Source organism: Austrofundulus limnaeus, unplaced genomic scaffold (genome assembly GCF_001266775.1).
Source record: "Austrofundulus limnaeus strain Quisiro unplaced genomic scaffold, Austrofundulus_limnaeus-1.0 Scaffold8, whole genome shotgun sequence".
Taxonomy (NCBI): Eukaryota; Metazoa; Chordata; class Actinopteri; order Cyprinodontiformes; family Rivulidae; genus Austrofundulus; species Austrofundulus limnaeus.
In genome coordinates, this window is record NW_013952410.1 from 4,763,640 (window position 1) to 4,770,156 (window position 6,517).

The 6,517-nt window shown below is 36.5% G+C and overlaps 1 protein-coding gene across 1 annotated transcript in view; it reads left to right on the plus strand.

Annotated features, from left to right (window-relative positions):
- The window catches only part of cacna1ea (calcium channel, voltage-dependent, R type, alpha 1E subunit a), a gene marked incomplete in the record, with an annotated part of 75,420 nt that overhangs the window by 15,605 nt on the left and 53,298 nt on the right, over positions 1–6,517 (plus strand).

Consider the following 6,517-nt stretch of genomic DNA (forward strand, 5'->3'; position numbering starts at 1 on the left):
ACACACACACACACACACACACACACACACACACACACACACACACACACACATACACACACATACACACACACACACACACACATCCTTGTACTTGCATAAAACTAGGACATTGCATTGACTTCCGTTCATTTTTATAACTGTATTTACACCTAACCCAGGTATTTTCCCTTAAATTAACCATTACTGGTCTATACCTAACCCTAACCTAAACCAAAACTTAATTCACACTATACCACTAAACCTAACTAGTAGAGTGCAGCAGAGCTAAAAATAAAAGTGAGGACTGGGAAAATGTCCTCAGCTGAGTGTTGGTGTAAGTTAACACTTATGTAAAGAAGACTAAAATGATCAAAATTTGCTTCATAAATATTTCATAAAGAACAAAATTCACTTAGGCATGCTTGTTTTACAGATCAGGAATACGCACAGTAAGTCTAATAAACGCTTCTAAATTAAAGAGCTCACAGGCTGTTACCAAACATTAAACCGTGTTATTTTCCCATTGAGTACAAGTGGAAATGTTAAAGATTTGTAATTCATAAATCTGTATCTGTACATGGCTTATTAAAAATACATGTCTGATATTAGGAATTTGCATGCACCTGCTGTGCTTCATTTCCACAATCATTAGCTATGAATAGATTCAGACACTCCTTCCATTAATCATTTGCCAGAATAAAGCCAGAGTCATGCTTGCACATTATTATTATGCAAAACTATTTATAACACGTAGTTGAATAAATAAAAATAAAATTAATCATTAGGCTTCGGTGTAGTTTGTAAATATTCTAATTATACATATTAAGGTAATTGAAAAATCAAACCTCTGAAATTGGGTTTTTAATTTTTAATTGATTATCATCTTGTATTTTTTTCTTTTTCGTGCTTTATAAAAAATATGTAATATGCATGATTTGAAACATTTGAAAGGTTTAGGCATCAAATCTTTTAGGGACAAGTTTGAAGTTAAACTGTGATCAAAGCAGGGACTGAATGGGTTAAACAGAGTTTGTCAACAGCTGGGGACTGTTCGATGTTGGTCACAGTTTGTTCATTTTGTGGATTTCTATAAAAGTCCCACTGGACTCACCGGTTAGTGCGTTCTGTAGGGAGTTGGTGTTTTATTAAAGGGCGTTTTAGGTTTTAACCAGCTGGAGAAGCATCACACACAAAAGCAGAGACTGGAAATGTTTAGGATTTCAAAGGAGGAGCTTGATGAGAGAGCAAATTAATCTTGACACATGTCTCCATCTCTCTCACACACACAAACAAAATATTAATCGGTTCACATCACCGATGTACAAAGGGTGGCAGACAGGGTTCTTAAAGAATTCTACATGATTCTGGCAGCTCAATAATTAATGAGGTGAGCTCGTTCTTCTTAACGATACTCTGCTTTCTGCTGGAGAGAGGAAGGTCTGTGGCATGACACGAAGAAGGAGTCTTCCCGCATTTTCTTTTCGCCTCGCATCTATTGGTGTGGACAGTCCACCCCACACCAAGTTACCGTGTGGTCATTAAAACACAGGACCACAGATGCATGCAATTGCTTTTCTAATCTTACCTGGCTGAATTGGAACAAGGAGGAAGAGGCTTGGGACATTTTCCCAAGGGAGACATATGCTGTAATCAGACTAGCCTTTTGTTTTGGTTTCTTACCAGAGTTTACAGGTCATTGAAGAGGGCAGCATCATGTGGCTTGTTCACAACATGCAATCTGAGATAATCAGAATCAGTTCATCAGTATGTCTGAATGGTCATCACCCATCTCTGAAGACAGAGGTGGAGCAATAATGTTTTTGTCTGCATGTGTGTGTTTGTTTGTACTGTTAGCAAAATATTTCATGAAGCACTGAATGGGTTTTAGAGAAATTGTCAAAAAGTGGTATTTGGATGTACTTCTAAAATCGATTCCATCTTTTAAAATCAACCTGATTCAAGACTGCTGTCACATATATATATATATATATATATATATATATATATATAAAACGAAACACAATCTCAGCAAATGAAAATCGGCTACAATTAGCCATTTCGACTGATAATGACTGGAATTTTGATGGGAATTTTAATAGGACTGATAGATAAAGTGAGCTCTGTGCTCAAAACTTTACTATTAACAATTGGGATCATACAGAGTATTAGGGCCACCCAAGATTTTTTTTAATTACAAGAATAAAATCCTAATATTACGAGAATAATATCACAATGTTACATGACATGTCAATTTTCCATTCCTGACTTTTTGCTCATTTTCCTAACACCTGCTGTGGACTGCCATGTGTGTCTCTGTGTTTATGAAGTAGTCTGCTGTGATCTCTGGGTCACTGTTAGCGTAATTATATGCTTCCTTCCAAATCATATGATGACTAATGTCAATCCAACCATGCAATATAGCTTCAATTTACCATATAGTAATTTGCACAATCTTTTCAAAGTCCTCATAATTTCATGCTAATGTGCTAAAAGAAAAAAAAAATATTTTAACCGATACCAAAGAACAGCTGTAATATTATGACTTTATTCTCACAATACTAAAAAAAATGTTGTTTGACCCTAATACTCCCACCATAGAATCAGGTCTGTCTGCAAACAAAATATTTCTTGAAACGTTAGATCGATAGAATTAAAGTGCCTGTGACATCAATTTTTTTGTAATAAATATAAATGCATTTTTTAAATAACACTAATAATGTATTGCAAAAGAAATTTCATGCAGCTGAGATGAACAGTTGTTGAAATCTTTGCACGTGAAGTAACAGGAAGTGATGACAGTCACTAGAAGATCATGCTTTTATTGAGTGCTCTAAAAAATGTTTCAGAAAACCAGACAGGAAAAAAAAACTCCCAAGGTGTCTCTTCCCCTTTCATCTGTTGTGTGATGAATGTAAATTGCATAATTCTGACTTTGAGGAATAAAAAAATCTGTGCTGGTTTCTTTTTAATAATCTGCAGCATGATGAAGTAAGCTCCTGATAGATCACCCTCCAAATGATCAGTCTGGCTTCAGCTGAGATAATTTAATACAAAATGCTCTGCCATAGTTTTTTCTTCCTTCCGCACAGAATTCATTTGACACCGACACACAGAGAAACATTACCTCACCTACAGGGCATCGCTCAGGGTTTGTTACTTTATTAGACGGTGAATGAAGATTATGGGATCTGCTGATATTATTAGATAAATCACTGATGCTGTTTGCCAGTCAGTAATTAGGAAGCCTTTGCAAATCAAAACACTGAGCCGAGCTTGTATTCATCCACAACTACCTGTCAGATTCACTTTATTAGATGTTTAGACACAATAAAATGAAGATTTTTGAACAAGTTTAAATTCAGTTGAAGGTTTTAGTGGTGACCAGATGGTAATGGAAATTTAAAAGGTCTAATATCCACTGAAGGAATGCAAATTCAATCATGGTTTCAAGTAAAATATGGCCTTCAGAACCCAAAATGTTCTTCATTATGCTTCATAATTTTTTTTGTTCCGCTCTCGGGGGAGTAAGACTCTTTTTCCCTGCTCTCCTGCCCTTCCTTATCTTCACTGCTTCGCTGCTTGGAGCCTTCCCTACGTTTTTCATCCGAAACCAGAAATTAGGGATATTTTTATGGATTTGGTTAGCTGGTCTCTCAATAAAACTTTTGGAACAAAGTTTTTTTTTCTTCCATGGGAGGACATGTCAAAGGTGGGACCTCTGTTCTTCTCTGTTCTGGTTATATATCTGGACTCCAATCACTGGATTCTACAGATTGGCTCGGTGGTCTCCTGGTGTCCTACAAAACAGCGTCGGGGGCTTTTCATTTTCTGGCTGCCTGACAAATTTGATGGATGGCCGTATACTATTCAGCACTTGGACATTTGCCTTGTGCGAGCTGGACTCGGTCTTCAAGTGGTTCTGTTGAGGGTCGCGGGCCGGCTGTGGTCCCTGGACTTTGCTGGCCAGATGGAATTGATCTTGGAGAAGCTGATAGATTGGCTCGGCGGAATTTGTCCACATTTTATTTGTCTGATTGGATTCGCAACCTTTGAGATGCACCAGCAGACATTAAAGCAGATGGAAAATTGTTATCGTCTGCCTGTCTCTTTCTGTTCCCAAAACAACTGATTACAGGATCTGGCTCTCCCCAACAACGACCTTGGATCTGTTGACAAAATTCTTCCTGGCTGGATATGTCGACAAGGCTCAACCCCACACCTCCCCCTCTCCTCTCTCGCCCGTTTGATTCTGGTCTCCTGAGCTGGCTGGGGGCTCACAGAATGAACAGTACCATCAATATTCTGAACTTTGGCTGCGCTTGTTTAGGGGACTGGATTTTTCGGGCCCCCACTAAACTCACTCACTTCCTCTGGCTAATAAATCTGCCCTATGCAGAGTTTTTTTTTTTTTTCATAAACACCGTATGTGTCACAGTGTTGATATAATATGAGGTTTTTGTTTTTTTCCTCATCTTCCCTTGTGTGGTTTTTCTGTTGTTGTTTTTTTGTTTGTTTAAGATGGCGCCACGGTAGACAGCCCGTTGCAGCTCCCATGTCTTGAGTTGCTGTAATGTGCAAATTTCCCCATTGTGGGATCAATAAAGTTCTGTCTTATCTTATCTTATAGTGTGATGAAGCTGGAGGTCTACCATGAATGTGAATTAATTAAAATATGAAACACTGCAAGATCATAACATTTCTCTTTGATTAATAGGTTGACCTTAAATATTAATAAAGCATTCATAAAAATGTCCTGATGCATTTGTATCCAATGAGCCTAAAGCATGAACTTGAGGCTACAGTCGTGTTAGCAAACAGGTTCTTGTGAATCTACAAAAAACTTGGACTGACTGGGGAAATTATGTTACATTTGTTCCTGCAAAGTGTTAAAGATATTTGGAATCTAATTTATAAATGTGAACATGAACTGAAATGGTACGCAGGAAATAACTGAACACATTGACAAAAAGCTGAGTGAAAATTCAGGGAGTTTATGTACCGATGGGTGATTACTAAGTGGAAACAGGTGCGCTGATTGCAAAAGTGTGCAGCTGGAAACAAGAACAATTGAGAACATTTTTAAAACACTAAAACTGACAAGAAAACCTAACACCATAACAGAATAAAGAGACTTCCTGAATTAATGTGGTTCATAAAAGGCAATAGAACATCCGTTTTTAAGCATTTGATAAAAAGAGTGTCTTTATTTCTAACTTACGGCCTGGAAGCTGTAATTTTTATTTTATTACTCATCAGTTGTTAAGAATTATGCATTTTGATATTACTATTATTATTATTATTATTAAACATATAAAGTGTAAAAGGGCAGTAAAACCTTGATAGTTTTACAATCTCAAGGCTTATCATTATTAAATGTAAGTATTTGCAATATCAATCACAAAGTAGTTCCTTAGCTGCAACAAATAAAATATATTCCCTTGGTCACATCTTAGTTTTTATATTAAAAGGGATCTCTTACTATTTGCATTTTTCCTTAATATGTTATGTCTCTATTCTACTAAAATATGTTTGTGAAATTTAAAAACGTCTATACTTAAAAATGTCTAGTTTATTACATGTTTCACTCATGCAAGTCACCATTTTGTTACTGATGCAATGCATTCTGGGGATAATGATGATACAGTTGAGACTAAAACAATGTCTACTGTAACTATGAATTCATATTTTGAATTAGTTTCTATGTTCTGAACAATATATGAGTTGAAACGATCAAACATGATGTTTAGTAAATTAGCTCTGGAGCTAACACCATGTACATGTATTGTACATATTACTACATGTGATGTTAGCTCCTGAGCTAACGTTATTAGCACATGAGCTAATGCCATATCACCATTTACTGTATTTTAAAGATAGTTAGTCACTCCAATAACATATCCAGTTTAGAGCCCGCACTGGAGTAGCCCTTACAAGTACCCATTTACCCAGAATGCTTTGCAGTGTAAATAACATGGCAGTGTCCATGTGGCAATATATATTTTTAAATTATTAATTAATTAATAAAACAGCCTACAGTATTTTTATAGTCTGGTTTTTATAATTGAAGTAAATGTTTATCAAATAATGTCTAATGTTACAGCTATAAATGTTCTTTTTTTGTTTAATTTACCTGACATTTCAGTTTTGTTAGTTAAACCTGCGAAAATCTAACACAACTATTACAGCTTCTTTAGTAAATCGTATGTGAATCCTTCAATGCAGTTTTATTCACACTGGGGGAAATCCTAATTTAACAGCATCGTGCAAATGTTTGCCTGCGGAGGGATTAGACACAAAAGTTAGTTTAAATTACGTGAACCTTTCCTCGATTAATGCCCCTGACTCCCTCAGCATCATGCTAGAACATGTGTAATTATGAAAGCTTTTGCTTACTGTGTCAGTGCTGGCGGCTATGATTACCTCAGCAAGCTTCCTCGGTGTTTCGAGACGGCCTGAGAGTGTGTGGGAGGGAGATATAAAAAAGCAGATGGCACTTCCTCTCGTGTGTGTGTGTGTGTGTGTGTGTGTGTGTGTG